Source organism: Chinchilla lanigera, unplaced genomic scaffold (assembly GCF_000276665.1).
Source record: "Chinchilla lanigera isolate Chin_1 unplaced genomic scaffold, ChiLan1.0 scaffold00021, whole genome shotgun sequence".
NCBI classification, from domain to species: Eukaryota; Metazoa; Chordata; class Mammalia; order Rodentia; family Chinchillidae; genus Chinchilla; species Chinchilla lanigera.
Window position 1 is genome coordinate 23,842,577 of NW_004955422.1, and position 25,617 is coordinate 23,868,193.

The following is a 25,617-nucleotide window of genomic DNA, read 5'->3' on the forward strand; positions in this document are numbered from 1 at the left end:
GCCGCGAGGCTGCGGTGGAACCTGATTCTACCGCCAGAGCAGAGGAGACCCTCACTGGGTCCCGATCTGAGTAACATTTTTTCCATCAGCCTTCTGGAGTAGTAAGGAAAATTATCAAGATTTCTGACAAGTCTGAAAAAAAAAAAAAAAAAAAAAAAAAAAGGAGATATGTAGGAAATTTAACTGTAAGACGTGGTACTGAAAAACATGGGAAACCTCATCAATTCCCATCTGATCTGGAAAAATCACAGAATTTTACATCAAGGAAACAAAAGAGGAATAAAAAAAATCCGCTGATTCACAGCCGTTGAGTCAATTTCCTTAATTAAGGCCAGTTTACAGCTCAGAACTTCCTAACTGAAGGGGAGGTCAGATTCCTTAGAGGAAAGACCCAGGAACACCACTGAACATTTATATAGTTACTCTTTCTCCTCCATGTGCCTAAAGGGAAGATGCTGTTAGAGATAGGTAGGAAAGGCTAGGGTGGAGAAGAGCTCAAAACTACAGCAAAAATTCTGAGGATGAAGTAGAAGACAGCAGTTAAGAAATTTTGCAAAACACATACAACTTACAGCTAAACAGTCAAAAATATGAGAGTAAAGATAAAAGGTAAAAATAGTGCAGAAGTGCTGACACCTGACAAAAGAGCTTTCCAAACAGAAAAGTGGGTGTGGGAGGAGAGTGTGGGAGAGTAAGTGCATATAGCCTAGGATAAATCCATACAGCTCAGTGACGTAAACTCCTTGAAAGAGGCCCAGGCCAGGATATATAATGAAGCACAAATGCACTCAAGAGAAGGTGTTAGAATCTTCCAGGGAAAACAAAGAGACCACATAGCAAACTAGTCATCAGCCTGACATTACAATTTGTAAAAGCAACAGAATGGAGTTAAAGGTAATGGGGTAATGCCTTTAAAATGTTGAGGACCCAGATTTTCTTTTTTTTTTTTTCTTACTTTTTCTTTCTTTTTGTTTTTTATGGGCAGCATCTTCTTAGGTTGCCCAGACTGGCTTTGAATTTGTGATCCTCATGCCTCAGCTCCTGAGTTGCTGGGAACACAGGGATAAGCCTGGCTGGGTTAGTTATTTCTAATACAGAATCCCTTGTTTACCAATAGATTGGCCAAATTTGAGGTGAGAATACTGGCATTTCAGGCATTCGAATCCTCAAAAAAGTATCTCCCTGTCCCTGTCACAGGTAGCTTCTGGGCATGTACTCTTTCCAAACGAGACAGGAAACCAGGAAAGAGGTAGACAGAGAATACCAGCAAAGTTACCAGCAAGGTTACCAGTGCTGGCATCCCAGGGGACCATGTTCGGACTGTTCTCAGTTCACATTAAAATCTTTTCACTTGTCATCAAATTAAGAAGAAACATAAGCAATCTACAGGAGGAAGTTTGGATAAATCTAAATGAACACAATTTTAAAAACACGTTTGAGATATTTTTTCTTACCCTTTTATTTCCTTTCATGAAATAACACTAAAAATAAGACTTTTCATTTGGCAAGGAAAAGTGGAGAATTTAATTGGGTGGGCCAGTAAAATTTTGGCTATTTTTAAAACTGTAAGAATCCACATCTATGAAAATAAGGATTGAAGTAACCTGAGCAGGGCTGGATTCTGAGGTGCACAGTATCTTCCTCATCCTGTTGTGCCCCTGCCTTTCATTCTGTGCTGCTGTGTAACACGGTTACTCATGCACTGTCCACTTTAATTTTCTGATTAATTCCACTTTAATTTTCTGGAAGACTCTTTTCTTATGGTGCCTTACTCAGGAACTGTTTGGTAAACTAATACACAAGTACATGACCTTTGAGAGTTCAATCTGTGGGCTAGAAAAGAAATTCTTTGTGAACAGTGTTTATGAATCCTATTTTCATGATCATTGTATAGAATTAAGCCTGGGCCAGGACCCTGTACTCATTTGCTTTTCAGAATGGACTCCTGTCTTCTGGGTGGCTGAAGGAGTTTAATAATGATCACGTCATACACTCAATAGTTGTGTTCCTGCACTTGGCTTTGTCAGACTTGCCCTTCAGAAGGATGCAGAAGGACTGTGTTATGGTTTGTGTTTGGATGTCCCCTCAAAGCTACAGGCAGTCATGGGGTGGGCTTTTAGAGTTTATGTCCAGTGTTGGAATTATGGATGTGAATGCTACAACCGCTCTGGGACGGAGTTTGCATACAACATAAGGGAGGGAAAGAGGCTGCTTGACACTACTCCTCCCTTTTACTCTTGTTGCTTTTGCTATTTTCTGCCACCAGGAACTGTTCCCCTCTGCTATGTGCCACTCACTCTGCCTTGGAGCCAGCCACATATGTACTGAAACCTCCACAAACTGTAAGCTAAATAAACCCTTCCTTCCTTAATTTTGGGCTTCGGGTATTTTGTCTCAGCGAGGAGAGAAAAGTAACCAAGACAGACTGCATTCCACAGCCATCCCTGTGCTGGTAGTGGACTCTCATAGTGCTACAGTTTATGGATAAGATTCTCTCAGTGAAGAGATACTGGGGTTTGGAAGGCTGTGTCAGTCCAGGCCTGACAGGGACATACTGTTTTCCCATGGAGCTATGTGATAGCATTATTTATGATGAAAGTATAGAGTAGGGGTGCTGTGTGCTGTAGCCCTTGGTCCCTGTTATAGCACCCTAGTTCTGATTCCATGTGAGGCTGTGTAAGCTAGGGACAAGACAGCTTTAGAGAAGTAGTACTTTCTAACCATTTATCCTTTTCATGCTCCAAACTTCTAAATTTGTAATCCATGTGGAGTATGGTGGTGCATACCTGTAATCCCAGCACATGAGGAGCTGCAGCAGATGGGTTGCCTGTTTGTGGGCACCTGGGCTACCTAATGAGTTCATGGTCAGCCTGAACTACATAGCATGACACAATCTCAAAAACAAAGTAAAACAAAAACAAAAAACCCACCAATAAATAAATGAATAATTTTCATCTCCAATTCACACTTCTGTGAGCTTCCAAAATAATAAGTCTGACTGTCAAGTCAAATTATTTATTCAGGCATTATCTGATCCTCAGTATTTTCAAGTTAGATGTCATCTCCCAAACTTCATAAAGCCTCTTCCTTGCATCCCCAAGTTCCTTTTGCTACTATTATGAATCATCCTACATATTGCTCAGCCCAGATATGAGTTGTCTGTTTCTGTCTTGTTTTTCTAAGCCTGGGCTAGCTCTATACATTTCTATTCCCAAATCTCTTGAAATTCCTACAGTTTAGTCTATCCCCTGCAGCACAGATGATCTTTTCAAAATGTCAATAATATATATGTACACTGCATCCCAATTCTGCTTTAAGCCCAGTCTCCTTATGAGAGTCTGCCCATCTCTGCAGCTCCTTTTTCTTCTACTCTCTCAGGTTCTGTGCTCCCAGACACTTGGCTGGGTCTTTTACAGTCCTCAGGTGATCATGATCCCCCTTGCCTTAGGACTGTTGTATAAGCTGAACTTCAGCCTTATGAATGCCCACTTGGTGTTCATACCTCTATTCCAGTTTCATTTCTTGAAGAATCCTTTCTAGAGCCCAAGTTTAGGTCACGTTGCTGTGTGTGCAGTGCTTCCATTTGAATGGAGTCCTTACCTTATACCATCTGAGTCATAAGGTAATGACAATGCCCCATGTGCTGAGGATGCCATTCATGTCTCCCCCACAAGGATGTCTGCTGCCTGAGGACAGAAATCTTCAGTGTTCTCAACTAATATTAAATCCCAGCACATAGTCACATATAGTCCATAATTGTTGACTGAGTCACTGGGAAGCTGGAGAAAAGAAGATGATATGTTGGTATCATGAAGGGAAAGGAAAGGGGAAATCTGGCGATAGTCTAGTGCTCAGAAGGGGAGAGGAGAATGAGGAATAGCCATAGCCATACAGGCAACCTGAGGTTACTTCCTTGAGCCTGTGGTCACTTAGAGAGTTATCTGAGTTAGACTTCAAATTGGATTGGCCTGTGCACCCACAGGGAGGGGTGTCTCTCTGGATACTACATGTAGGCAGTAGGAAATATGGGTGGTGCTACAGGATGGTGCTACAGGAAGAGCTACAAGCAGAGAGTGGGATTTAGAGCACGCTGGTATGGACCATAGATTTGAAGGCATCCAGCACAACTGCATGCTTACTCCAGTGTTCTGCAGCAGTCCTAGGGAAATGCATTCAAGGTGTACCAAGCAACTGGGGCATGGAGGCCACCAATTCTACAGTTCCAGAAGTTGGTGCTTCAAAGACTCGGGTTTGTGACAGAGCCAGGGATAGAACACAGGTTTATACTCTCTAGCCACTTATCCCATGCTTCCTCTAACACCTCAGCAGTCTCCACATCTAATGATTATAAGATGGGGAGATTATCTAGATTAGCCATGTGAGATCAATATAATCATAAGGACAGCAAAGTCAGAGAAGGACGTTTGATGATAGTGGCAGGCATCAGAGTGGAGAGAAGATACTGCCTTGATACCTTCGAAGATGGAGGATCTGCCCTCTGGGGATGAAGCTGGATGCCAGAGACTGGAAAAGACAGAAGCAGCCTGCAGGAACTACCCTTGCTGGGTAATTAGCTCAGGGAGACACATTTAGATTCATTTTCCTGAACTGTGCAACAATAATTTTGTGTGGTGTGAAAGAATTACATTTGTGACTCTGTCACAGTAGCAATAAGAAGGAACACAGGTACAAATGTGAGCTAGTTGCAGTTTGGGCAATGTAAGGGTTTGCTGATGGAAGCCCAAGGAGGAGAGCTGTGTAGTCAGCCCAAGATGAGCATGACTTTAAGCCCACAGTCATGATAGAACAAGGAAGATAAATTCTCCCACCTCACTTTTCATGTGCCAGTCTCCTGTGCTATCTAAGGCCCAAACTCAGAGGAAGCTGAAAAGACTGTTTGTGACCACAGGTCAGCAGCAAGCAAATGGGGTGGAGAATGTTAGAGAGTAGAAACAGAAGAAAAAAGTCATGATGTCTTAAGACATGGTAAGTCTTATGGAGTCAGGAGACATGGTGAGATATTCCATGCACTGAATCAGAGGGAGACACATGAGTTTACCTTAAGTGTAGAGACGGTACCCCAATGCAGTGCTTAATGGCTTTCTGTGCATCACAATTATCAGAAGAATTTGTTTTTGGTACCAGGAATCAAACTCAGGACCTTGCGTTTGCCAAGCAGGCACTTATGCCACTGAGCTATATCCCCAGCCCCAGAAGAACTTAGAGACAAAGAAATGTTCATATATCACCCAAAGAAACTAAATTTGATGTCAAAGATGGATGTGACCTACCCCTTACTCTAATCCATGGGTGTGGCAGGGGGGGTCCACCTGTGTCTTGCTACATTTCCTATAGTGTGCTCAAGAGAACTTACTTGGGGTTAAACTATTACCCAACAATACACAGGTTAGTAGAACCTGTCTAACAGTTGCTCATTCCTCTCTTGTGCCCTCCACAACCCCTCAAACTAAAAATAAATCTATATGTGCCCTCTCTTCTCCATTGCCTTGACATATCCAAGGGCCAGTCCCCAGGGCTTTTATGTGCACGACTATAGGGGTCCTTTATACCAGGTCCTGCTTCCCATCACATCTTCTATTGCTCTTAAGCCAAGTAGAGCTACATAGACTCAGCTCCCATCCCACCCAAAGAGCTAAAATCCCTCCTGGGCATGTATATGCTACATTATGGGTGACATTTGCACCACCATCCATGTTCACTCTACTCCACCTCCATCTTCTCCACGCCAATGCCTCTGTTCCATTTCCCCTGCTCCCAGAAGCCAAGAGCCCAAAGCCTTTATATCACCTTTTGTTTCTTCTTCCCCAACATTCCCAGTTTGCCTCTCTCTTACCTTTAGAACTCAGCTTACATGGTTCCTTCCAGGTTATTCTTTCACCTTGGTTAGGGATCTAGCAACATATCCACCATGCTATCCCTTTGCCTTATGGTAATGGTCTAGAGAGCACTACTCACCACCATTTTCTTTATTCACTCTTATGTATCCCTTGTTAGATCTGTGGTTCTCTTATGTGTCCCTTGTAGGCTCTGTGGTTCTCAAGTCTCACTAGGCTAAGTTTTCATGCCAGCAAAACACCTAGAACAATGCTGGGAGGAACATCACATAACCACAGTAGATAGTAATTAAATGAATGGATGTCCATGAATGCTATAAAACACATTTTGATCAAAGAGTCAAGTGTGCTACTCATTCTCCAAACTATTAGGTTCTGTGTCTTTTTTGTTTGCTTGTTTGCTCAGTGCCAAACAGGCTGACTCCTCAGGCCTGCACACCCCAGGCCCCCTGGGTGCCTGGCTGCCATTGTGCTAGTAGTAGGAGGGAGGATGGGAATGGGGAGCCTGATTAGGGGGCAGCTGAAGCTGGAAATTTATCACACATGTCAGAGCAAGGCAAGGCAGGTCTGAGAACAACAGCTCCTGAGGCAAGCCACAAAAACAAGTGGTTCCAGCTCTGAGAACATGAGGTGCTCAGGCTGGCATACAAAGTTGTTAGGCAGGACATTTTGGTCTTTGTCTGTGGGTTGGTATGGCCTCTCGGTACACATGGCACGAAAGTAGGAGGACTACTTCCCTGCGCATCTCTGGAAAGTACACCTTTCTCATCCTTCAGATGGCCCAGGGGCCCCAGGGGGCTCATCCTGAATTCCAGAATGGTACTTTGGTCAAGCAATAACAGTTTAGTGCTGTCATTTTCCCCAGTAGCAGGTTTTAAAGAGCCCAAAATGGACACAATCTTCCACTGAAGAAGACAAACTGGATGGTGGAGAAAGAAATGGAAAGAGTCTGTCTAGAATAATCCTGAGAAGATAATGAACAGATAAAGAAACATCAAGACTTAGGAGGCAAGTTACATCCTTCTCCAATAAACACTGATGGGAGCTAACAGTGACTATAAGAAAATTAGGAAAATCCTTCCTTTCCTCACAGACCTTATTTCTCTTAAGGCAGCGCCTTTTTCAAACTTTGATTTGGAAAGATAATTTAGGTTTCATTATGAGGAAAGCTGTGTAGAAAAGAATCAGCAATTTTATTAATTTGGAAGTTCTCTACCAGAGTTTGCTCCTTGTGATAATAGCCCCTTGTGAATCAGTGTGGAAATTCCTTTGTACCCTGTCTGATAGCAGAGCATTCCTTATTGGAGAGAAATCCTATCAATTTACTGAATATGGGTAAACATTTATTCACATGTCTCACTGAACTGAGAAGTCATGCTGAAGAGATACCCTGTGCTTCTAAGGAATATTGAAAAGCCATTAGCTAGATGACATCTCATTGAGCAAGGGAAATTCATGTTGGAGAAAACCAGTGAGTACAGCATACTGTCACTGAATATTAGAATTTTGTACTGGAGAGAAACTTTGAGTGTGCTACGTATGATAAAATTATCTCTCAGACTTTATCCCTTATTCTGCATTTGAGAGGTCATACATATGGAAGCTTTATAAATGCAAGAAATGTGGAAATATCTTCAGCCAAAAGTAAATCCTCATTCATCAAAAAATTCATACCAGAGAGATATCTTGTGAATGTGGGAAAGCTTCCATTCCAATGTCACACTTCAGTCAGCAAAGAAATTGTAGTGGGGAAAACCCCTTTGCCTGTAAGGTATGTGGGAAAACCTTCAGCGACAAATGCAATCTCACTGAGCATGAGCATTTTCATACTAGAGAGAAATCTTCTGAATGTAATGAATGTGAGAAAGCTTTTAGCTAAAAGCAGTATGTTATTAAACATCAGAATACCCATACTGGAGAGAAGCTTTCTGAATGTAATGATTGTGGAAAGTCCTTCAGTCAGAAGGAGAACCTCCTTACCCATCAGGAAATTTACACTGGAGAGAAACCTTTTGAGTATAAATATTGTGGGAAAACTTTCATTCAGAAGTCAAACCTCATCAGACACCAGAGAACTCACACTGGAGAGAAGCCTTTCATACATAAACAGTGTGGGAAAACGTTTAGCGGCAAATCAAACTTACTGAGCATGAGAAAATTCACACTGGAGAAAACCCTTTTAAATGTAATGAATGTGGAACAGCTTTTGGCCAGAAGAAGTACCTCATAAAGCATCAAAACATTCACACTGGAGAGAAACCCTATGAATGTGATGAATGTGGAAAAGCCCTCTCTCAATGAACATCACTTATTGTACATGTGAGAATTCATTCAGGTAATAAACCCTATGAATGCAATTTATGTGGAAAAGCCTTCTCTCAGAGCTCTTCTCTCACGGTGCATGTGAGAAGCCATACAGGTGAGAAGCCTTACGATTGCAATGAATGTGGGAAAACTTTCTCACAGTTCTCAACCCTAGCCCTGCATTTGAGAATACACACAGGTAAAAAGTATTATCAATGTAGTGAATGTGGAAAAGCTTTCAGCCACAAGTCACATCTTTTTAGACACCAGAAAATTCATACTCATTAAGACCTGTAAATATCTTTAAAATGGGAAACATGCACCAGGGATTTGTGTCTCTCAGTGCATCAGAAATATTTTGAAGCAAAGCCTCCCAAGTAAGATGAACTTTAACAAATGCTAAAACTTTAGAGGACACCAACAGTTCATACTGAAGAAAAAGACATTTGTATGATGAAAAGACTGCCCAAACAAACAAACAAAAAACTGTATCAGAAGTAACACTGACTTTATATGCATTTCTCTAAAATTGAGAACAGAAAATAGAGGCCTGTTACTACACTCAGCATAAATCTGGAAATCTTCACCAGTATTAAAAAAAATAAGTTACAAGTATTACAAAGGAAGAAACAAACACACATATGATCATCTACAAATAATAAGCCTTTGTGTTAGAGCAGAAGAGATTCCAGAAGGACCTGTGCATTCAAATGAATTCAGAATATGAAAAAGATGGCATTAGGAGGTGAGGAATTATTTGGAGGTAATTTGTTCTCCAAGGGTAGAGAATGGACCATGGATTACACAGAAAAGTAAAACTCATAGTAATTGAAGACAGTTATTAAAAGCCAGTATACTGAAAATGTTTATGAACTTGGGAGTAGGAAAGCATTCCTTGTAACAAATTGAAAAATACATAACTAGTTTTACTACGTGTATGCTCAGGAAATACCAGGAATTTCTCTGTGGCTCAACCTGTAGTAGCCAGATATTGGAAACAATTCAAATATCCATCTAGAATAAAATGGAAAGTTCTTATGATATAATAGTACATGCACATCTATAAAAGTGTAACAGTGCCACATGTTCATGGAAATACCTAAAAAAATGTTCAGGGAAAAAAGTTGGAGAATGATGCATATAGTACAATGACTTTGTAAATTTGAATTATAAACATTTCCTTGATGAAGTTCAACATTTTATATTGCTAATGGATACACATACATATGTAACTGTTTTTGAAATCAATTGGAAGGATACAGATCAAACTCTTGAGGGTGGCCTGTGGGAAGGGATGGGAATGAGTGTGGGAGGAGGGGAAGGGGAAGGGCTTCATCTTTTTATATAAATATCCATTTCTCTGCAAGTAAATATGTGAAGATACTAATTCTGCATTGTGATATATGGATATCTTGTCTTATTTTTTGTACTTTTCTGTATTTTTTAAATTTCACAAAATTAAAAGAATAGAATGATAAAATTCTGTACCTGTAGAAGTCATATTATAAAGAATTACTTCCCAATCAAATACTCAACTTGTCATAGAAATTATTTCTAAAAATTTTATCAACAATGCATGGATGGACCTACTCTCTATGTAATATGAAATTATCTATTTTATTAAAATTTAAAATGACAAAAAAAGAGTTGTTAGGCATGACATGGTTAATGTGACTCTATTTTGATTCTGAACTCCATTTTACAAGTCACTTAAACTCTAGATGAACTCACTCCTCACCCCTCCCATTTAGTTAACCATAAATGCCACAAAGGTAGGACAAGTCGTTAACTGAAGAAACAAAGGACAAACTGTGGGGTAAGCTAACCACATCCTGCTTGACTAACAAACCCTTGGGAAATGTAAACCTTGTGACATTCTTGTAAACTTCCAAAGTAGAGTAATATAGTTACCATGGTTACTTGTAAATGTATAAAAACTCAATACAAAGTTCTCTGGGGGTTGACACTCCTGACTGGCCACAGTTGGGTGTCATCCACTGGCAAGAAAGCTTGCTTGTATCTGTTCTTGGCCTCCGTGAGTGTTTCTTGCAATTAGCTGTAACATTTGGAGGCCCCAGCAAGATACTCATGGGGAAGGTCCTTGTTTGAGGAGGACCTATGTCTCCTAGCCTTGCCAGTCAGTCCTTGGGTAACAGGGCATCCCAGCTGATTTGAACTGGCCACCTGAGCAACAGTGGGGTAGAAAGTTGAGGCTGCAAGATGGAACAACTGGGCCCTGCATCCCAACCTAGGTAAGCATTTGAAAAATATGGTTTTGGTTTGGGCTTGTTGAGGGACTTGTTTCTCTAGACTGACAGACCCAGTAGTCATTTGGTCTCAATGTGGCTGGGAATTTGGTCAAAGCTCATCTCTGAAATTGTTCCAAATTGTTGGTCAGGAGCCATAAATAATCCCTGGGACTGTTTTGTTTGTCTATATGTGTTTTATGTCTCTCCAAATGTGCCCACAATTTCATATCACAGTCAAATCTGTCACTCATCTCAGACTCTTGGTAATTGTGCTGCTCCTGCACTTCTTACCCAGCACATTCCTATACTTGAAAAGCTTCCCCAGGAGACCCTGATTATCTGTTGCATGCCATTATGGGAACATCTGTTTTCTTGAACTTCCTAAGCCTTGGACTCTTGTTTGGACTGGTGGTCGTGTGGGGGAGGGAGGACTTGCCAAGGTAGGCTGACTTATGTTTTGAGCTGGGCAGCTACGGATGTGACTAATAGTAAACCAACTATCACAGACTGTATGATTAAGAACTTCGACAAATTCAAGGGTGATTGTAGGGTGAAGATGAAACTGAAGAGGCTCCATACTTTGTGTGAACTAGAATGACCCTCATTTGGCATGGGTTGGTTATCGGAGGAGATGTTAGACCCTCAGGAGACCAGCAGGTTAGGGGAAGTTGTCACTGGAAAACCTGGGTACCCAGACCAATTCCCTGACATAGATTCCTGGCTATGAGCAGTCCAGGCATTATCCCAGTGGCTTAGAATGTGTGTTTCTGGGTGCCTTGATTGGTTCTGGTGATCAAAGGCAAATCCTCAAAGGAAAAACCACCAGTGTGACCCTTGGCCCCAGAGGAAGAGGACCCCATATTTCTTCCCACACCACCGCTGCCCTGCCCTATTCCCCATCCCTCTCATTGCTCTCACCAACAGCCATCACCAGAACCTATGGTAGATTTCATCTCAATGGACGAGGGGGCATCTGCCTCGCGACCAGTTCTGGTGTTGCCCCTGCAACAGATGCTACTGATGGGAGCAGGAAGAGTGTTCAGTCTGTCATGGTATATGTTCCTTTTAGCACCAGCAATATATATAACTGGAAAGTCCAAAATCCTCCTTTCTTGGAGAATCCCTGACCTCTGATTACCATGCTAGAATCAGTGTTTAAAACTCATTGCCCCACCTGAGATGACTGTCAATAGTTATTGCTAACCCTATTTTCTTCAGAGGAAAGGGACAGGATCTGGAAGACTGCTGAGGATCAAGTTAGATTAGACAATGGGGGAACTGAACAGGATAAGACAGAAGCAATAAAATCTGTTCTACCCTGAGAGACACCCAGTTGGGATCCCAATGCTGCAGAGGGGATGCAATGGCTAGAAGTCCACCACCAAGCTTTGAGAAAAGTGCTTATTGTAGCAGCCTTGTGCCCCACAAATTTAAACAAAGTGGCTGAGGTGTATCAGTGACTGACTGAAAGCCCTACAGCATTCTTCAAGCACCTCTTGGAGGGATACTGAACTTATATTCCTTTTGACCCACAGGTGCCCAGAATGTCTGCACTGTTAATATAGTTTTTGGCCCCTGATATATGTCATAAGTTACAGAAACTGGAAAGGTTTGCAGGAATGAATATGTCTCAGTTAAATGAAGTAGACCAACAGGTGCATCACAATAGAGAGGAGGTTCATGGAAAGGAGGAAAAAGAAAAGGAGAAAAGATAAGCAAACGCACTGGTGGCAGTATTTAGGGAAGCTGAAAAGAATAAAGGTTCTGATAAATTCAGGGGGAAACCCAAAAAGGGGGGAGTTAAGTCAGACCCCCTTACACCCTGATCAATGTGCCTATTGTAAGGAAAAGGGGCATTTCAAACAAGAATGTCCACAGCTGCTACAGAAGGAAAAGGAGAAAGTATTTATAATAAATTCAGGAGAAGTTTCAGAATGATGGGGTCATGGTTCCCCGTCTCAGCCCCAGGGAACCCATATTAACTGCAACTGGAGGGGGAAAGCCTATCAAATTCCTGGCTGACACTGGTGCTGACATGTCAATGGTTACTCAACCTACTGCCCCAATTACTGGTAAGAAGGTACCCATTCAAGGGTCAATGGGTCACTCTTTAACATACTCCTTCTGTATGCCTTGGCAAGTTCAGCTAGGATGAAAAATAGTCATTCCTTTGAGCTTATGCTTGACTGTCCTTTCTCCCTCTTGGCTTGAATTCTCCTTCACAAATTTTGTGCCCAAATCTCTTTCATTCCTCAGGAAATTATTTTAACTACAGGAGAAAGATCCCCTCTAGAGGATTATGTTTTGACTGTTACTTTTCCCATGCAGAAAGAATATTGCCTCCTAGACTCCAGTACCAGACAGAAAACTGTAGGTTGTGCTCTTCCTTTTTGGATTCAACATTTTCCCAAGGTCTGGGTAGAAGATAATACCCCATGTTTAGCAACCCGTGTGCTCCTAGTGGTGGTAGAATTGATGGGACATGCAAAGCAAGTTTGCTTGAGACAGTACCCAATGGCTATGGAAGCCTGGAAAGGAATTAAGCCTCATATATAGATTGCTTGAAGCAGGGATACTAAGATAATGTCAGTCCCTATGAAATACACCTTTCATGTTGGTTCATAAGCCTGGGACATATGAGTATTGCCTGGTTTAGGATTTATGAGCTGTCAATGTCTTGGTTGTTACTCTCCACCCTACTGTCCATAATCCTTATACTTTGCTCAGTTTGCTCCCACCTACCTGGACTTGGTATACTGTGTTAGATATGAAGGATGTTTTCCTCTGTATTCCCTTGTCTACTGAGTTGCAAGAATCATTTGCTTTCGAATGGGAGGAACCAGAAGGGGGGCCAAAGTGTCAACTAACTTGGATGAGGCTTCCCTAGGGATTTAAGAACTTTCTAACAATTTTCAGGGAAGCCTTGTCCAGAGACTTGGTGCCTTTCGGTCTGGAATGTTGGGGACCACTACCAAGTGGCTCTGAGCAGGATTTAGTATTAACCAATTGGCTTTCCATTTTTATTTGTGAGTTGTCGGAAGCTTAGGCACCTTGTCTGCCACCCCAATTAACTACAAGGAGACTGCAACTGCAGGCATCTCACTCCTGCTTTGAAGGCCTTCCTGGAGATAACACAGTTCTCCTGATTGACATAATTTACTACTTAGGAAAATTCTCCCAAGGTCCTGCGATATCCCCGCGTTTTCTTGAGTATCCTTTCCCTTTGTTTGAAAACCTAATAAATATGGGCCACCCAGAGCAGTCTTGGGCTAACTCAGAGAATACTGAAACTGTAAGGGAGTTAGTCCCTCCTGGTGCCCCAAAATTATTACCATTGTCTGCATTTATTTAAGCCTTCACCATCCACTCGCTTAGGAGATTGTGGGCCTGATCATCCTGCAATAACTTAGGGTTATTTAACCTGGTTTTTGATACTCAAAACCTTGCTATATCTCTGTTGCAATATGTTGATGACTTGCTCCTGGCTGCTGAGACCCAAAAACTGTCAGGAAGGAACAAAGAGGCTGTTAGGGTTGCTCCAGAATAAAGGATACTGAGTGTCAAAGAAAAAGGCTCAAAGCTGAGTACAGAGTGTAAAGTTCCTTTGGTTTGTGTTGAAGGATGGGACACATTTGCTGTTAACCTCCTATACCCAGACCATCCTGGATTTGAAGGAACCTTTGTCCAAGGAAGGACTTGAGGGAATTCCTGAGGACAGCTGGATACTGGTGCCTTTGGGTCTCCAATTTTGCAGCTATTGTGAAGCCTCTGTATGAGGCTCTGAAAGGAGGGAATGGTCCCCCACTAGATTTGAACCCTGAACATCAAACAGCCTTTGAGATGCTGAAGGAAAAGTTGTTGTGCTTCTGTTCTGGCACTACCAAGCCATTCCAACTATTTGTGTATGAAAAAGAAGGCACCGCTCTGGGTGTCCTAATGCAAACTTTGGGACCATGCAAGTGTCCAGTAGCATATTTACCCAAAAGGTTAGATTATGTGCTGACTGGGTGGCCTCCTTGACTGCACACCACTCTACTAAAAGAAGCTGATAAACTGCCTTTGAGATAAAAGCTAATTATGTTTGTTCTTCATGCAGTGGAGACCCTACTGAGGGGAACTGGTGGTAAGTGGCTATCAGGAACCAGGCTGGACCACTATCAAGGGACTCTTTTGGAGGACCCCTGACTAACCATTAAAACTATTCAGGCCCACAATCCTGCTTCTCTTTTGCCTATGTCCCTGGAGTCACCTGAACATGGCTGCACAGAGGCAATCAAGATAGTCTACTTAGCCCAACTGGACCTGTAGGATATAACCCTCCAGAACCTTGACCTGACCCTGTTTTTGGAAAATAGCAGTATAATCAATGGGGTTTGGAGGGTGGGAGCAGCAGTTGTCACCATCAAAGGAACTGTCTGGTCAGAGGCTTTGTCTACTGGGACATCTGCTCAGAGAGCTGAACTGATTACCTTCACTTGGGCCTTAGAGGTAGGGAAAACAAATGGGTGAACATCTACACTGATTCTCGTTAAGCTTTTGCCTTTACTCTACATATGCATGGCACCATCTGTAAGGAAAGGGGCCTTTTGACTGCAGAGGGAAAGATATAAAAAATTCTCAAGAAATATTAAGCCTATTATAGGCTGTTTGGCTGCCTACCAAAGTTGCTGTCATCCACTGCCCCGGGCACCTGAAGGGCAATTCAATGGAGGCTCAAGGAAACTGAGTGGCTGACTTGGCAGCTAAACAGGCTGCTATTGAAGAGTTGCTCCCTGCAGCCCAGGTCTTAATGGCTCCATTTCTCAAGCTGCCCAAGTATTCAGAAGCAGAACTAAAATGGGCCAGAACAGAAAAGGCCACTGAGAAAAATGGGTGGCAAGTTTTACCAGAGGGAAAGGTGTTTTACCAGTGGGAAAGATATTTTTCCCTGAAGCTTTAGGACATTTCATGATACAGGAGCTGCATAGCTACACCCATTTAGGGAAAATTGCCACCGTGGAATTACTAAACCACCATTTCTTTATACCCAAGCTGTATAAAGTATACTTTGTGCACCTCAGTGACTACTAGATGCCAACCCTGTGCCCACAACAACCTGGTTTTTTGTCCTCAACAACCAGGTGTCCAGAGACAGGGGACTCTACCATTTGAGGATGTTGAAGTAGACTTTACTGAAATTAAACCAACTAGCAGAAACAAAAATTACTTGTTGATTTTGATCTATACCTACTCAGATTGGGTGGAGGCCCTCCCTACAAGAACTGAAACATCTAGAGAAGTGGTAAAAGCTCTGATGGAACTGATTATACCCCAGTACAGGGTCTCTATAAAGGTAGGTTCAGATAATGGACCTGCTTTTGTGGGCAGATTAATCTGAAGTCTTTCATAAGCCCTGGGGCTAAAATGAAAGCTACACAGCCTATTGACCACAGAGTTCTGGTCAAGTGGAAAGACAAAATCAAACTCTGAAAAGCACTCTAGCCAAATTCTGCCAAGAAACTGGAGCTAGCTGGGTGATTATGCTTCCAATAGCCCTCCTACGATCTTGATGCACCACATACCAGGATGGCCTAACTCCATTTGAGATAATGTTTAGGAGGCCTCCACCACTCTTGCCTGTTCTGGAAGTACTACAGGAAATGGGGACAGTGGACTTACACTAACAGATGAAAGCCTTGCAGTGGACTTTAAAGGACCTCCAACAAACTGCTGCAACAACATCCCATCCCTATTCATTCTTCTGTTCATTCCTTTAAACCAGGAGATAGTCTTGAACTTGGAAGGGGGATCCCCTCCAGCCTAGATGGAAGAGCCCTCATAAAGTAATTCTAACTATGCCCACTGCTCTTAAAATTACAGGTGTGCTCCACGGATTCACCACTCTCAGGTCAAAAAGTGGACATCTGAATTTCCAGTGGCACAGTCTTTCACACGAGTGATCCCCAAGCTTCAGTGTTCCAAGAGACTCCAATAGAAAGCTGCTATGCCAAGACCAGCAACATGACTCTAGTCTTGGTTCTCATCCTGTGTAGCCTTGTTCCAGAACTGATCATCCCAGGATGGATGTGCTGCTACACTGTAACTCCACTTCCTCAGGTCACAATTATGAATGAGACTGTATATCCTTGCAATCAACAGAACAATGTAGAATTGGTAATCCCCCAATGCAAATTTTGGGTCTCTAGCTGGTGGGATGGTCCTAACAGAGGTCAGTTCCTGGCATGTTATGTTGTGGAGAACAACTTGTCTGGGACATATGAGATCTATACAACTGGTTTCTATATCTGTCCACGCTCAGGGGACTATTATGACCTAAATAAACTATACTGCCTGTGTTGGGGATGTGACATCATGGGATTACATGGGGTCCCAGACATTGAGACATGGGATTGGAAAGGAGAAGGGCCCTGGGCACAGATGGATGAACAGCTTATAGTAACAAGAGGCAATAAACTGGGATGTGCCAGGTACCCTTTGTGTATGGTAGTTAGGATCAAGCTTAAAAACCAAAAAACCCCAATTGATTTATGGGATGAACTTGGGGTTTCTGCATGCATACAAAGGGCAAAGGAGACACTAGAATTCTTATCAACATCAAAAAGGCTACCATAGTGCCAAAGACCCTGACTGTTTCCTCGCCTGCACTTGAGTCATATGTGGGACTAGAGGAACAACAGACAGCTGAGATGAGGCAAGGGTCCATGGAAAACAAAAGGAAAAACCTGGGGTTTAATATGTCACAACAAAGTGCACGATGGGGAATCTATAAATTGCTAAATAGGACATACCATGTCCTAAATCTATCAAATCTTTTATTGGCTCAAAACTTCTGGGTCTACATAAAGCCTAGTGTGCCATTTTATGAGGCTTTTGCCATCCCCCAAAACCCAACCTCTAGCAAGACAAGCTTCACCCCAGGGAAGAAACACCCCTCCCTGTGCTTTTGATAGAAATTATACATGAGCATGGTCTTTGTGTGTGTACTGGAACCTATCAACTTCCATGCAATCAGACTTTGCCCCTGACCCAGACTTATCGGGCCCCCAATGGGACACGGTTTATTTGTTCCACAGGATTATTTTAGTGCTTAGATATAAGACACAAAGACCACAGATCCTGTCTCCTAGCATTAATATTTCCCCAAGTATTGACCCTACCAGGAGAAGAAGGATTTAAACTGTTGCCCTTAAACAGACACCTGCGGGTTAAAGAGCTGCAGTAGTCCTTCCATTGCTGCTGGGGGCAAGCCTGGCAGGGTCAACAGCAATAGGACCTGGGGGCCATGATTCTTACCAAAACAAGACTGTAGGGAATTATGAGCCTGACTCAAGCCATAGAAGAGGACTTGTCTGGGTTCTGAGACATGGTACGAGAACTACATGGCCAAGTTAACTCTCTCATAGAGGTAGTCCTATAAAATCAAAGGGGATTAGACCTCCTCTTCATGGAACAAGGCAGACTGTGTGCAGCCTTGGAGGAGTAATGTTGCTTCTATGCTAATAAATCAGGAACTATAATTAAGACAAAGGTTGGATGAACAAGCAAGAGACCAACATAAGAGCCAAGGTTGGTATGAACAACTGTTTAATTGGAACCCCTGGCTAACTTCCCTAGTTACTGGGCAGGCTGTTCCCATACTGGTAATAACTGTCATATTGACTTTTGTGCCATGCCTCATTTACTGGGTGAAGAACAGACTACAAGCCACTGTAAATCAGGTACATGCAATGACATTAACTACAAGATATGAGACCGTACAAAGCACAGTTAACACCATGTAAAGGACTATATATGTCCTAAGTAAGGTAACTACATTCTTGAGGGGAGAATGACATGGCTAATGTGATTTCATTTTTGATTCTGAACTCCATTTTACAAGTCACTTAAACTCTAGATGAACTCACTCCTCACCCCTCCCATTTAGTTAACCATAAATCCCACAAAGGAAGGACAAGTCGTTAACTGAAGGAACAAATAGGACAAACTGTAGGGTAAGATAAACTGCATCCTGCCACTGACAAACCATTGGGAAATGTAAACTATGTGACATTCTTGTAAAGTTCCAAAGTACAGTAATGTAGTTACCATGGTTACTTGTATAAAAATTCAATACAAAATTTTCTGGGGGTTGGCACTCTTGACTGGAGTGACTGGAGTTGGGTGTCATCTGCTGGCAAATAAAACTTGCTTGTATATGTTCTTAGCCTCCATGAGTGTTTCTTGCGATCTGCCCTCACATCCTGAGCCCTACTTTCCCCCACTGTGGCTAGGGTATAGCTGGAGCCCCCATCCATGCACCATTCCCCTTCTAGTAAGCATCCCCAGCAGACAGACCCTGAGGGCCAGGCCAACCCTCATCAACACCCAAATGCCAGCAACCACCAGAGACCAAGGTGTCCAGTGAGATCCCTGAACCTGTGAGGGAGTACCTGGAGATAACAGACTGACTGGAAGAGCATCACATGTTGGCCACAGAAGAGCCCAATGAAAGCCTGGCAATGGACAGACTACAGCAGCAGCAGGAAGAGGACAGGATGTACACATATTCAGAACTCCTGACCTACTATGGCAAGTTGTGCTTCTTCCAAGAGGATTTTGTCACCAAGTTGTGCTGGGGCTAGAGCGCTGCTGTCTTTAAATTTCCAGAAATACCATCTCCAGACTTTAAAATTGAGCCAAGTTCCTTACCTACTGATGGAGACCACAATGAAGCAGACCTGAGCAAGACTTAAATTAACCAACTGGCTTTTCATGTTCACTTGTGAATCTGTCCAAGGCCTAGGCTCCTTGTCTGGAAATGCATCATGGACTCATAATAAGTGAACTGCTGTGAGTCACTAATCCCTACTAAAACCTGTAATGGCAGATGAAGCAGGAAAACCTCAAAGGACAAAACAAGATCACAACCAAGGACACCTGGATCTGGGATCTGATCTCAACTAGACAAAGACTATAGCCTCAGGCATCTCACCACTCAGTGGATTAATTTAATCCTTATTAAGGATTACTTTAACACCTTACTTGAAGTCCTTGAGTGATTCTGTCCTTCTTGAGTACTCCCCTCCCTTCTTCTGATAACCAAATGAATAGGCCCACCCAGAAAAGGTCTTGGTCTTACCGTAGAGAATCTTAAATTCTGTGAGAGGGTTTTGATCCTCCTGGAGCCCTGAAATAATTCCATTTACCTCTTTTTATTTAGCCTTCACTATATACTCATTTGGGAGATTGTGGACCTGATCAGCCCACAACAACTAAGGGATATTATTAACCCAATAACCTACAAAGGAGTTTCTGTGTGCATGTGTGCATGTGTGCATGTGTGCGTGTGTGCATGTGTGCATGTGTGCACGCTTGCATACCCATGTCTCATCGTAAGTGTGTCTAAGTATGTGTGTAGCCAGTGGTGATGAAGATTTAACAACCCACATGGTGAGGACTAGCATGGACTAGGCATTGCTTTCTGCTTCTCCCAGGCTTCTCCTGGGCTTAGAGTTGTTCCTGGCCAAGGAAACTTACAACCCATTCCCCATGACACTCACAAATCGTTCCCTCAGTTTCAGGTGGAGGCCATCATTCAACCCCTAAATTCCTGGCAGAAGTACATTCTACATATACAGAAGCTATCGTGGCCCTAACTAACACTGGCACTAGACACCCCAAAAAGACTTATTCCTGAGAAGGGAGGCCAGGGAAGGAGGGATATCAGGTTGACAAGAGATGAAGGGACAGCAGGAAGATCAGGACAGTGACACCAGGATGAAGTTGAGAGGTCAACAGGTAGATGGGCATCAAGTAAAACAGAGAAGTACAAGGAAAGAGGTCAGTAACACACAGATGAGAGGCAGGAAGGACACCAGGTAGACAGAGAAGAGAAGGACTCCAGATAGAACAGGATGAGGGTGGAACCTTGCGCACTAGGCTCTGGTGACTTTGTCTAGTCCTAACCTGCAAGCAATCACTAACTTCCAGAGAGGGGCTATTTCTGGGTGGGGGATGTATGTGTGGACAAGCTGGAAGGTTAAAAGGGAACAAAGAGAGGCTGAAGGTGCACAGCTGGAAAGAAGATCGAGCAGAGTGGTCCACAGAGCCTTAATTTCTATCTCTGAAAACAAGACAGATGACACATCAATTTCCTGCCTCTCATCCAAATGCCCTTGTCCCTACCCCTTGTGGCTCTCCTCATGCCTGGTGCACAGGCAACAAGAGCTTTTTCTTCCTTTGGGTGGGGAAGCAGCAGCTCCTTGATTTGAAAGAGAAGGAAAGTGTAGGTGCATGCTGCAGCCTAAGTTGCCCTGACCAGATGCAAGGGCTTCTAAATCTATTGACTGATAAGGTGTAGACAGAGATGATCACATCCCCCAATAAAGGGTCAAAGGATAGAAACATAACTGTGAGTGATGGCTTCCCAGACCCTTAAGAGACACAGGGCCATAGAGAAAAGTTGCAGAGATCTGATGACCTTGCACTCTTCTGCAGCCATCATGGACCTTCCCTATCTCCCTAAAAAAGAGGCCTCAGTTCCAGCCTCCCTCCCGTTTCCCACTCCAAGAAGTGAGCTTTCACTGGAGGCACAGCTCCTGAAGAAAAGATGTCCCTCCCATGTCTTTCCTCTGAGGTTTTAAGGTGGCAAGATGTGGCTCTATGAATGGCTGGATCCTCACAGCCTCAGAAAAGGATGTGTGAGAAATTAGGCAATGAGAGAAAGAAGAGGCACTGAAGACAGCAGGGTGGTAGGCAGGATGCCTGTAGCTTATGTGTGCTGTGGTGCGATTTCACTTTGCTGCATCCTGCACCCTAAGAGCCACAGGGTCATCCTTACTCAGTTCTTGTCTTTATTTTGAAGAGAGAGAAAAAAAAGAAAATATCAGAACAAGATAATAGAGGGTAACAACAGTTAATACAATACATATTGTTATCTTTAAATTAGTTACTCAGAGTACAAGATATTAGCATTTAATTGTCTAAACAGTATTAGCACAAACCTTTCTTCTCAATGAACTAAGAGAAATTAGTAGTATAACTATTTTAACTTTTATATATATTTCTTTTTGCTTTTCCCTTCCTTCTTCTCTTCATTCTCCCATCCAAGTTTCTCTTTCTTTTTGAAATTTCTTCCCATTTTACAATATATATTGTACACTTTGGTTCTTATTTACTCTTTCAGCTTCTCACACTAGGGAGATAAAAGCATGTTTATACATGTGTGTCTGGTTTATTTCAGTTATGATTATGGTCCAGAGTTGCATCCATTTACCTATAAAAGTCTCCAGTTTATCCTTCTTTATGGCTGATCACTAGTCCATTGTATGAAAAGACCACATCTTTTTTATCCATGGCTCGGTTGGTGGGCATTTGAGTTGTTTCCAAGATTTAGCTATTACCAATTGTCCTGCTAGAAACGTGGGTGCACATATATCATTGTGGTATGACGTTTTCCATTCTTTTTCTTGTACCAGGAATTGAACTCAAGACCTTGCACTTCCCAGGCAGGTGTGCTGCTAAGCTATATCCCTGGCCCTGATGTTTCTAATTCTTCTGGAAAGACCCACAAGGGGAATAGTTGGGTCAAACAGAAACTCCAATCCTAGTTGTTTTAAGAATCTCCACACTTATTTCCACAGTGGTTGCACCAGTCTATACTTCCACCAACAGTGGAAAAGGGTTCCTTTTTCCCCACATCCCCTCCAGCATTTGTTATTGGTTGATTTCTTGATAAGAGCCATACTTTCCGGGGTGAAATGGCATCTCAGTGTTGTTTTAATTTGCATCTCTCGAATGACCAGTGATGTTGAATATTTTTTTATGTGTTTATTTGCGTAATATTGTGTAATATTGGGTATATATTTCTTCATCTGAGAATTGTGTATTTTTATCTCAGATGCCCATTTTAAAATTGGGTCTTTAAATTTGGACGGTCTTTAAATTTTTGAGTTCTTTATACCTTCTTGATAGTAAAACTTTGAGGAACAGCTAGGAAACATTTTTTTCCCACCTTGTGTGTTGTCTTTTCACTCTGTTGGTCCCACAGACTTCTAATCCAGCTGCTCTTGAGGAAGGAGAGATGAAGGATAGGGTAGGGGAGTGGTGGAGGAAGGCAGCAGGTGAAAGGAGGCTACCTGCATATGCTGTTCTTTGGTAGGTGTTCCCAGGCTTTCTTCTGAAATCTGCTTAGCAGCCTCCATAACCCAACAGCTCTCAATTTTTACATGTCTGCAAAACAAGGTAAAATGGATATTAATGTCTGCCCACAGTATGAATGGTATCCAGGCCCTGTTGGAACATAATTGCAGTGGCCTCTGAGTGTCCACATGACTGAATATGGGAAACAAATCCCAGAACAGTTCCTTAGGTGACCCTGTGCAAGCACGGCATACTACCAGTCTGTTTTCAAATAAAATTCTTTGAGCCTGTAATGGGTGAGGTCTTGCTGATTCCTGAGATGTTTTCAAACTCTTTCTTTCATCATTCCAGTGCAACACACTTAGCTTCTTTCTAATAATACTAGTCTTTTCAGTAGCCACATCCTCCTTGAACTCAATACTACACAAGCTTATTTTCTGGCTAATGTGCAATTTTTTCAAATCTTTAGATTCTGTTTTACTCCCAATTCTCAATGTAATTCTAGTTAAAAACAGCTAACATTTCTCATCTCACAAATTGAAAGCTGTGCCGCCTTGAAATTTTCTCTGACAGATCAAACTGTCATCATGAAACTCACTCTCCCACAAAGTCTTCCATGCAAGGACATGGACACAATGTAGACAAGATCTCTGCTGGACTCATAGGTAAAGGATAACTGGAATATGGGAAAAGAGAAGGGAAAGAAGGAGAAAGTTTGTATATATGTATATGCAGGATAGTTAACACAGGTGTTCTACTGTCCTGTATTTCCTTGCTGAAAGAAACTGTCAGTGAGGCATTGGTTGATTAGATTTGTATGTCTATATGTGTTTTCATGAGAAACTACATTGAAGATATCAATATGTAATACAATAAGCATTGTTAATTCCCTACCACTCTGTTTGTAATTCTGTAATGTCTGTACTGATCCTTTGCTATTTTGTAAAACATTGTCGATCTGTTAGTATTTTCCTCCTTTTATTTCTAAAAAAAAAAAAAAAAAAAAAAGATCTCTGCTGGAATGGGACTGAATGGCCTCTCTTTCAATTCCCAGTAGATTACTTATTTACACTGGAAATCTAATGAGAACCGTGTTTACTGTCCACATTCCTATCAGCATTCTGGTCTTCTGAGCTCCCACCAAAACACCCACTCAGCTTTTCTTCCTGAATTGTAGGCTTCTTGTAGTCCAAATCTTCAAACACATCCTGTAAATCCATTCCAAAGGTTTCTGAGCTACATAGTCACAGCAATGACCCCAAATCTAGTACCAGTTTCTTGTGTAACTCAGCTATCTATCACTATGACAAAATACCTGACAGAAACAATTTAAAAGGATGGAAGATTACAGCTCACCATGGCAAAAGTTTTTGTACACAACAAAAGTTGTTGTTCTTCCAATGACAGAGGTAACATTATTAGAAAAAGGAATACCTGTGGGGGTGTGGCGGAGCTCGAGTTGATGGTGAAGGACTTGTGGGGGATGAACGCTACTAAACTCATGGCAGCCTGGAAGCAAGGAGAAAACATCAAGGGGGTAAGGTCCCAAAGTCCACTTCAAGGGAATGCTCCTGATTACCTAATTTCCTTCCATTAGGCCCTATTTCCACAAACATTCTGCCAATTGATAATAGCACCAATAACTTAGGACTAAGACTTTATCAAAGGAGTCTTTGAGGGAGACTTAAAATCTAAAGGACAACATGGGACTTATATCCCCTGATTTGCTCACTTCACCTCTTCCTGAAAAGGCCAATCTTCAGTCTCTGTCCCTGGAATTCAGTCAGAAGGATATACAGAACCAAGGATAATAATCTTGAGCTGAATCCCAGGGAGACATGAGGATTTGTGGAGTCCACTGATGATCACCCTGATCACATAGCTCCCTCTCATGAATTAATTAATCAGAACAGAATAAATAAAGGCCAGGGACATTTATCAGAAAAAGAGAAATCTGAAATGGGCTTCTCAAAGATAGTGGTATCCTTAGCCTTCAGAAGAGAAAGGAGAATATTTCTTAAAACATGACTACTAAAGCATCACTCCCAAGTTAGAAACCAAAATATTCCACCAGCAATGAGGATGCAGGGAAGTCCTGTCAAGTACCAAAGCCTCAGGTTTCCCTGCCGGAGTAAGTGGGTTTAAAATTAGTGACACAGCTGCCCTGCCTGTTAGCCAGTATTACACACAACGAGGGGGAAAACAGTAGCAGAGGGTAGAGGTTCTGCAGGTTTTCAAAGGCTGGACCCCATAAAAGAGGATTCTCTTACCCATCAGGTCTATCCCAGAGCAGCCAGCAGTACATGTGGCTTCCCAGCTGTTTCTCAGGTGGATTTGTGTGGAAGAGGTTTTGGCCCATCAGACCTCCTGTCCAGAAAACTCATGATATATGACTGCTATTCATAGCCGAGACACTACCTATGAAAGTTCTGCTGTTTATGGCTATCTCACCACCAGTCAGATACATCTAGCAGCCTATATGCTAGGAGTACGCAAATTCTAAAGAAATATCTACCTGCCTACACAACACTCAATTTATATGCCCAAGGAGGAGCCAGAAACCAGTATTTATGAAGCTTCTTGGGCTTAAGGAATAAACTAATCTAGTTACGAGCAATGTGATGGCTCAGAATGACCAGCGCACACACAAGGAGCCTCTAATGCATGACTTACAATTTGCAAAAACACCAAAATAATACATGCATTTCCTGTTATCTGAATGTTCATATTCTACTATCATCTTGTCATACATACTAAATATTCTCTTACCCATCAGGTCTATCCCAGAGCAGCCAGAGTACATGTGGCTTCCCAGCTGTTTCTCATGGGGATTTGTATGGAAGAGGTCTTGGCCCGTGTGTATACGGACACACACACACACACACACACACACTAAAGATGTGCTAGTAAATACTTCATAAGGTATCCTCCAAAAAGAGGCAAGAAACCCTTAACTTTTATTTTATTTTATTTTTTTTTAATTTTAAAGATAAAAGGAGGGAAACAACAGACATACAACATTTTACAACATATCACAAGCACAATACAGACAATACAGAGTTACAAACAAAGTGGTAGGGAATTAACAA

At 42.3% G+C, this 25,617-nt stretch overlaps 1 protein-coding gene and 1 pseudogene across 11 annotated transcripts in view; one reads left to right on the forward strand and one right to left on the reverse strand.

Annotated features, from left to right (window-relative positions):
* Positions 1-25,617, reverse strand: part of LOC102013097 (zinc finger protein 782) — an 86,574-nt gene that overhangs the window by 55,362 nt on the left and 5,595 nt on the right. For 4 of the 11 annotated variants that reach the window (XM_013514002.1, XM_013513999.1, XM_013514001.1 and 1 more), the window contains exons 2-4: positions 23,963-24,037; positions 22,401-22,618; positions 3,601-3,779 (exon numbers count right to left, since the gene is read on the reverse strand). The gene's annotated coding sequence lies outside the window, so the exon portion shown is untranslated. Of the gene's footprint in view, positions 1-21; positions 92-3,600; positions 3,780-16,066; positions 16,653-22,400; positions 22,619-23,962; positions 24,038-24,798; positions 24,896-25,617 lie in introns of those variants that run through there. The other 7 variants (XM_013513994.1, XM_013513993.1, XM_013513996.1 and 4 more) reach the window with 7 other exon arrangements.
* LOC106148462 lies at positions 7,323-8,447 on the forward strand (annotated as a pseudogene).